Below are 8,999 nucleotides of genomic sequence, written 5' to 3' on the forward strand. Positions count from 1 at the left end.
TGTCTTGCTGCAATTGAACAGTTGAGAGACCACAACTGGAGCACTGTGTAGACTTTGGTCTCATCTCAGGGAAAATGTTCCGGATACAGAGGGAGTACAACAAAGGACACTCGGACTGAATCCAGGGATGGCAGGACTGACAGATAAAGACAGACAGGATCAGTTAGGATTACATTCACTGGAGTTTAAAGAACGTGGTGTGATCTGGTAGAAACCAATAAAAATTACAGGGTAAACATAGGATGGATGTTCCCAATAATCGAGGAATTCAGAGCCAGGGCTCACGGACTAAGGATATGAGATAAGCCCTTTAGCACAGAGATGAGGAGAAATTTCTTCACCCAGAGAGAGAGGAGCCTGTGAAATTTTCTGCCACAGAAAATAGCGGTTCAAGCCAAGACACTGAATATTTTCAAGGAGACAGATATAGTTCTTATGGATCAAAGGGTACAGGCAGAAGTAGGAACAGGGGCATCTCTGGTGAAGGGTCTAGGCCCGAAACGTCAGCTTTTGTGCTCATGAGATGCTGCTTGGCCTGCTGTATTCATCCAGCTTCACACTTTGTTATCTTATACAGGGGACTCAAGTTGGATTATCAGCCATGATGATACTGAACAGAGTAGCATGCTTGAAGGGCCAAATGGCCTACTCCTATTCCTGCATTCTATGATTCTAGAAATCCCCCAGGGCAAAGTGACAGAGAGCAATTGGTGAATTTCTAACCCATAAAGAGAGAAAGGATGGAAAGTTTGGCAAGAAAAGACAAAGAGCTTGTGTGGAAACAATGGAGTTTCTGAGGATTCATTTTCATCTGGATTCCTGATAATCGCCATAAAAATGTGAATACTTGCTCCGAATGAAACAGTAAAGCCTAGCTTTAGAAATGACAAAATATAGGCAGCAAAACTAGTCTGAAGGTTTCAATCTTGTAGAATCTATAAATCTAAGCCAGTGAACTACAGACTGGTGAGCCCAAAATTGGTGGTGGGCAAGTTGTTGGAGGGAATCCTGAGGGACAGGATTTCCATGTATTTGGAAAGCCAAGGGCTGATTAGGGATAGTCAACATGATTTTGTGCGTGGGAAATTGTATCTCACTAACTTGATGGCATTTTTCTGAAGTAACGAAGAGGGCTGATGAGGGCAGTGAACGTGATCTATATGGACTTCCATACGGTGTCCAACAAGGTGCCTCATGGAAGACGAGTTAGCAAAGTTAGATCACAGGGAATAGAGGGAGAACAAGCCATTTGGACACAGAAGTGGCTCGAAGGGAGAAGACAGAGGATGGTGATGGAGGGCTGCTTTTCAAACTGGAGGCCTGTGACCAGCGATGTGCCACAAGAATCGGTGCTCGGGCCACAGTTTTTTTTATCATTTATATAAATGATCTGGATGCAATGATAGGAACTATGATTAGTAAGTTTGTAGGTGACACCAAAATTGGAGATACAGTTGATAGCAAAGATGGTTACTTCAGAGTACAATGGGAGCTTGATCAGATGGGCCAATGGGCTGAGGAGTGGCAGATGGGGTTTAATTTAAATAAACGTGAGGTTCTGCATTTTGAAGGGCAAATCAGGGCAGGGCTTATATATTTAGTGGTAAGCTCTTGGGGAGTGTTGCTTAACAAAGAGACCTTAGAGTACAGGTTTATAGTTTCTTATAAGTGGAGCCACAAGTAGACAGGTTAGTGGAGAAGGTGTTTGGTACGCTTGCCTTTATTGGTAAGTTTTGGAGTGGGCACATCACATTGCCGCTGTAAAAGACATTGGTTAGGCCAATTGGAATACTGTGTGTAATTCCCATCTCCCTGCTATCGAGACGATGTGAAACTTGAAAGCCTTCAGAAAAGATTGACAAGGAAGCTGCCAGGGTTGGAAGATGTGAATTATATGAAGAGGCTGAATAGGCTGAGGCTATTTTCCATGGAGTGTTGGAGGCTGAGGTGTGACCTTTATACGGTTAATATGGATTAGGGTCATGGATAAGGTGAATAGACAAGGTCTTTTCCCTGGGATGGAAGAGTCCATAACTAGAGGGTATAAGTTTACGGTGAGAGGGGAATGATATAAAAGGGACTGAAGAGGCAACATTTAAATGCAGAGGGTGGTGCATGGAAATGAGCCACCAGAAGAAGTGGAGTAGGCTGGTACAATTACAACATTTAAAAGGCAACTGGATGGGCCTATGAATAGGAAGGATTTAGAGGGATATGGGCTAAATGCTATCAAATGGGACTTGATTTATTTAGGATATCTGGTTTGTATGGACAAGTTGGACCAAAGGGTATGTTTCTATGCTGTACATCTCTGACTCTATTCAAACCAAACAGCAATTATCCTCGATAGTTTCAGAGGTCTGGTCCAGCCGAACCTAATTTCAGCTTTTCATGACGAAATTACCAACAACCTGGTAGATAGAGGGGTGAAATTAGAATCATACAAAATAATCTACTGCATAATGTAAAATGTAAACAACAGGATAATAACAAAGGAAACCAAAATGAAAATGTATACTTTACCAAACACCAGCCTGATCTTGTCATCCATATCCTATTCCAGTAAAGATGGATGAGTGTGTTGTTTTTGCAACAAAACCTTCATTGTGTCATGAACTATTTCAGGAAAGTACAAGATGGGTGGGGAAAAGCTTGTACTGTGCTGACTTGAGTCGTGGAAAAGCATACAGCAGGACAATTATATATTTGCTCTTCCAAGACTTGGACTGTGAAGGGAACATTGACCTCTTTTTCATTCTTCTGTCAGATGTAGCCATCACTGACTAGGTCAACACTTACGGCTGATCCCAAATCAATCCAGGTTTGGTGAATCACTGTTTTCAAACTGTCACCATCCATCAATTGTAGGTACCACTGAATGCTGTTTGGGAGGCAGCTAAAGGAGTGTGACCATGACAGTGAATGAACAGCAATACGATCTCAATTGAGGACCGTGAGACTTGGTTCTGATGTGTAGGTTAATGCTGGGGAGTCTAGAAAGTTTAATTCTGTGTTGATTTTTATGTAGCAGCTTGGTACAACTGAGAAACTTGTTCAGCCACTTCAGAGGGCACTTCAAGATGCAACCATATTGCTGAAAGTCTAGAGTCACGCATCAGCTAGACCAGGGAAGGATGCAAGATTTCGTTTCCCAAAGGGCATTCATGAACCAGATTAATTTTGATGACAATCAACAGCTTCGCAGTCACAATTACAGTGGTCAGCTTTTAATTCCCAATTTATTCACCGAAGTTAAATTTTACCAGCTACAAATTGAACCCATATCCCCACAGTGTTAGCCCAGGCTCTGTATTGCGACATTACTAACACGCCACTGTTATCCCTTATACTTATGCAAAATAAAGGTCTGGTGGTTTGCAGCTCAGTCAGTGGCACTGGGATCAACACGAGATTATCAACAATTAATGTTAAGCATCAGTAAAATGAAACGTCAACTCTGCTTTCTCTCTGCCAGGCCTGCTGAAATTCTACAGCAATTTCTGTCTCTATATCCTTTAACCTGATTTAGTCTCAAGTTCTCTCCCCATCATAACTCAAGAAAGGCATCATCCTCTTACTCCCTTTGTAACCTTCCCCAAATCTATAATTGAGATCTTTGAATTCCTATTATGTTGGTCTAATGTTCACCTGATCTTATTTCAATCCATCACCAAAATTCATGTCTTCCACTGCCTCGATGCAAAGCTCTGGAATTTCTTTCTAAACCAGTCTAACGCTCACCTTAAGGTGCTCTTTAAAAACTATCTTTTCAAACAAATTTTTGATCTGGCTCTTGAGGCTAGGTATAAAATTTTGTTTAATAATTGCCCAAGGTTACAAATTGTTGCTAAATACGGAGTAGACAGCTTAAAATGCACTGTAAATATGTTAGAGGTTTAAATACTGTAAATCCAAAGAAAAGCACACTGTTCTGGATGACCACAGCACTGGAAATGAGAAGATGTAAACTAGCAGAGAATGTTTCATGTCTGAAATACCAATCCGCACTCCTTTCATTTCAGAAAATTACAAAGCCACCTTTGTTTATTTTCCCTATATGTTCCTCTTCTAATCAGTTTAACTAGGCTTGAACTGTAGAATAAAACTCATTCAAATTCAGTTACCACAAAGACAATTCCACTACAAAGTTCTCATGAGTTTCCATGAGGATAAGAACAAATCGCGAAAATCCCTGGTTGCAAAAGGAGAGGTGCTGAGAAACCCAGGGGTCATGTATATAACTTGAGTACACAATGCCATAAATTACCGTTTTTGGATTACAAGATCTTGCGTCTAACAGATCCGGAATTTCTCGTTTAAAAAATATTGGCTGATGAGGAAACAGTACTAACAGTACTTTGCTCGAACTTCCAGTTACGGAAAACACCAAAATAACAGCCCCAATCTGTGTACAACCAACTGGCAGAGTTAGGCCAAGGCTTTAGTTTGGAGAGAAACATTTATAAGAGACAGGAACAGAAGAATATTAATCGAAGCAGCAGGAACAAAAAACGATCACTCAGCTGGTTACCTGCAGCATTAATGTGGATACATAATGTATCAGCCCGAAAAATTAAGTGGTGAACAAGAAGAGACAGTGTAGCTTAAGTACTGAAGGTGAAGTTACATACAGAATTAAATCCGTGCCAACCTTCACTCTCATAATGCAAACAACAACAAAAAATCGTGATTTGATTATCCTACTCGGCATTTTTTAAGACGCTAGTGAACACATGGCCCAGTCGAACGCCTCGTCCAGACACGTGTTAACTTCCACCTGCCGCAGGAGACAAAAAAACCGACTGTTTTAGAGACGTTTCCGATTCCAAACTGACCTCAAAATGACCAACCTCCCAACATGTGCGAAGGAGGACTGAGTCAAAGCCGTGATCAGGGACAATCCAACCCCGCTCCACACACAGAAAGAGAAACACCAAGAAAAATACAAAGTGCCAGAGTTTTCTTTTTTAAAAATAAATCCAAATACAAACATAACCTTCGAAAGGAGTAGGAGCTGTATTTGCTGAACCTGCACTAAAGCACACGTGTTCCGCATATTTATGACCAAATAAAAACGGGTTACTTCACCACAAAGTGCACACAAAGCAGAGCAGCGAGTCTCACTGGTCACTCCATCTACTGCAAGGAAAATTAATGCAGCAGCTGGGTACTGCGAGTAAAAGGGAAGTTCCACACACATTTCACGTATACTTCATTAACGCACACAAACTCGGCACCAATGCAAGTGTATTTATCTATAGTCTGTCAGTACATCGTGTTATAATATACATCACACAGATAACAGCATGAATTCACAATACTGTCAGTACACAGTCCGTTATATATCTCATTACAACATGAACGCGTGCATTTCTATCTATAGTCTGTCAGTATATGTTACAATTTACATTACACAGATTACAGCATGAATACATGTGTATTTATAATCTGTCAGTATACTGTTATATATCTCATAACATGAACACGTGCATTCATATCTACGGGTTGTCAGTATGTTATAATATACATTACAGATTATAGCATGACTACGTGCATTCATAATTTTGTCAGTTCTCTATCTCATTATAGATATACAAACATTCAAATTGTAATGTGTCAGTACGTTGTGTTCAACATGAATGCAAGTGACTTCATCTATGATCAGTATATTGTCAGTTATAATACAAATCACACAAAGATTATAAACACATTAATTCAGACATATGCACACGTGTGAATTGAAACATATGTGAAATCAGTTGTAAAAGGGCAGCTTGCTGAGATAAATAAAATAAGAACTGGCATGCCACTGACAGGAGAAATTTTAAGTGTGCGAGTCTCAGTAAATAACAAAGGAACATGTTCCAGTATCTGGGGAACCTCTAATTTACCCTGAAGGATGAGGGAGAGAGAGAGAGAGAGAGAGAAGGGAAACCTGTTGAGGAAATGATGGTAAAAGTGATCCCAGGACAAAGAAACGAAAAGCCCACTTGGAGAGGGAGAAGAAAAAGTTTACTGAAAGGGTCGGAGAGTGGGATGGGAAACCGACGAACATTGTCGGTGCCTTGTTCCGGACAACACCATCCACACCCCACACCACACAACCTCAGAGGGAGAGGGAGGTAGGCCTCACGGAGCCTTGAGGCGATCCCCGGCCTCGCCTAACAACAGTGGCCGACCTCAGGCTTTACACCGTCGGCCTCAGGAGGTGGGGTGGCGGGGTGGACAGTAACAAAAGAAACACAGCTGAGAGGAAAGGAAACAGTCGATGTCAGGAAAAAAATATATAAAAATGAAGGGGGAGCTTGTGTAGGCTAATTAGCAACAATTCCAATGAATAAACATAAAATAAAACACTTTCGGCTCAGCTCGCAGCCTGCACCATGTTTACGATCGGGATGGCGAACGTAAGTTGCTGCTTTGAGCAGGGCATAAGGATGAGCAATCGAGTATTTACAAATAATTTATTATATAATCCATTCACCTCCGAACCCCCGTTGCGGGCGGAGGCGGCTAAACAAAATTGACAGGGTTTTTGTTTAACGTTTCTTGACCGACCGTGCGGCTCTCCCGCGCGGGCGGCGGCGAAACGAAACACCGCGTTTTTTTTCCTCCCTCGTGCTTTGGTATGTTTCCCGACCGACCGAGCGGCTTTTCCCAGGGCGGATGGGTGGTGATTAAAACGGAGGAGGAGGAGGAGGAGGAGCCCGCCCGCGCACTACGCGGGCCGCTCTTGACACCCACCGCCCCCCCCTCCCCACTCCGCCTTTAAAGGCGAGACTCACTCTTTTCCCCGATACCGGCGCCTCGGGCTCTGTGGTTACCGCTGCGGAATCCGCCACCATTTCCTCGGCTGGTTCGTCCACTCTCTCCTGCTTTGGATCCCATTTTTCGGTCTCACATGATCCCACAGCCACTTCTTCCCTTTCTCTCGGCTCGCTGCTGGTAGCGGCGGTGGCGGCGGCCATGGGAAGGGGGGGGGGGGAGGGTGGGGTGAGGCCTTCCCCTCCCCCCACCTTCCACCCGCCTCTACCCACCTCCCCCCCCCCCGCCACACTCTCACTTACCTCACTTCCGCAAGGATGCGCAGCGCCCTCGGCCGCCATCTTTGCCCCGGCTGCAGCCGGCCTCCCAGAATCCACTGGGGGTTTTTGGGACGTGCGGCGGTGGTGACGGAATGAGGAGGCGAGGGCCCAGCGCAAACAACACCCCGTCTCTCCGCGCGGCGATACGCACACGCACCACTTGTGGCGCACTGACAGCGTTCCTGCCCCCGAGCCCGAAGCTCGCGGGTTCGAGTCCAGCCGGCGCCAGAATGGATGCTTGAGCAAAATTAATTGATTTGGAGAATAATAAGCCCTAAGAACTCTAGATGCTCGAAATTTCTCCCCTCAGATGCTGCCAGACACAACACGAGTTTTCTTCCAGCGATTTCGTTATTCCTAGTAAGGAAATTAATAAGGAAAAACTCAGCAGGTCTGGCAGCATCTGAGGAGAGAAGGCAGAATTAATCATTTGCGGTCTCACAACCTTCTTGCAGTACTTTCATAAAAACTCAACAGGTCTGGCAGCATCTGTGGAGAGAAGGCAGGGTTAATATGTCAGGTGAGATGAGTCCTTACCCAAAGCCCCACGCACTAGGCCTTGTCACCATTTGGGCTGCTACCACAGTGAAAAGTCTTTTTTTGCGACTGGTACAAAACAGATGATAACATTCAAGGACAAACAGACAATAGGGTGCTTAGACAAAGTGAGGCATACAACTTTACAGCCGCACAGAAGGGAGGAGGAACAAAAACAGAAGTTGCTGGAAAAACTCAGCAGGTCTGGCAGTATCTGTGAAGAATAAATCAGAGTTAACGTTTGGGGTCTGGTGACCCTCTGATCAACATTGGATGTGAAATTAGAGAGGTCCATTCATCAGTCTGATAACAGCAAAGGAAAAAGTTGTTCTTGAACTTGTTACTACTCGAGTCTAAGCTTCTGTTTCTTCTGCCTGATGGTAGAGGTTGGAAGAGATTAGAACCTGGGTGGGAGGGGTCTTTCATGATGTGGGCTGCCTCACTTTAGTAACAATGTGGTACAATGACACAGTGGTTAGCACTTCTGCCCCATGTGCCTGGAACCCAGCTTTGATTCCAGCCTTGGGTGACTATCTGTGTGTGTTTCCTCCCATGGTTCAAAGATGTGCTAGTTAGGTGAATTGGCCATGAGAAATGTGGTGTATATATGGTAGGGGCATGGAACTGGGTGGGTGCTTTTTGGAATGTTATGATAAACTTGATGATCAGAATGGCCTGCTTCCACACTGAGGGATTCAATGATTTTCGGACAGCACAGTGGCTCAGTGGTTAGCACTGCTGTCTCACAGTGCCAGAGACCCAGGTTCAATTTTTCACTTCCTTCCCATGTCTGTGTGGGTTTCTGCCGGGTGCTCTGATTTCCTCCCACAGTCAAAAGATGTGCGGGTTAGGTGGATTGGCTATGATAAGTTTCCCGTAGTATCCAAGGATGAGTAAATTAGGCAGATTAGCTATGGGAAATGTAGGGTTACATGGAAGGGGTAGATGATAGGTCTGGGTGGACTTGTTGGGCCTAATGGCCTGTTTCCACACTGCAGGGACTCCATGATTCTATGATTCTAACAAGAAGTGTAGATGGGGCCCACATGGGAGGTTGGCTTTCATGACGGTCTGGGCTGTGTACACAACTTTCTGTAGTTTCTTACTACGGTTTTCGTACCAAGTCATTAGAATTCTCACTAGGGTGCATCTGTAGAAGTTGGTCAAGGTCCCTATGGACAAGCTGAATTTCTAAGCCTGAGGAAGAAGAGGTGTTGTCGTGTCTTCTTGACCATCATATTTACATAGGAGGTCCAGGACAGATTGTTGATGATCATCACTCCTAGGAACTTGATGCTCTCGACCATCTCCACCTCTGCTCCATTGATGTAAACAGGAGCATGTCCTCCTCCTTTCCTCCTCAAGGCAATGATGAGT

General features: G+C 44.1%; 1 protein-coding gene across 3 annotated transcripts in view; it reads right to left on the reverse strand.

Moving 5' to 3' along the window:
* The window catches only part of zzz3 (zinc finger, ZZ-type containing 3), an 88,684-nt gene extending 81,709 nt beyond the window's left edge, over positions 1-6,975 (reverse strand). For 2 of the 3 annotated variants that reach the window (XR_007248446.2, XM_048539530.2), the window contains exon 1: positions 6,786-6,975. The gene's annotated coding sequence lies outside the window, so the exon portion shown is untranslated. Of the gene's footprint in view, positions 1-4,835; positions 5,051-6,785 lie in introns of those variants that run through there. The other variant, XM_048539531.2, reaches the window with a different exon arrangement.
* Positions 6,976-8,999: the final 2,024 nt, after the last annotated feature.

The sequence above is a fragment of the Stegostoma tigrinum genome, chromosome 8, assembly GCF_030684315.1.
Source record: "Stegostoma tigrinum isolate sSteTig4 chromosome 8, sSteTig4.hap1, whole genome shotgun sequence".
Taxonomy (NCBI): domain Eukaryota; kingdom Metazoa; phylum Chordata; class Chondrichthyes; order Orectolobiformes; family Stegostomatidae; genus Stegostoma; species Stegostoma tigrinum.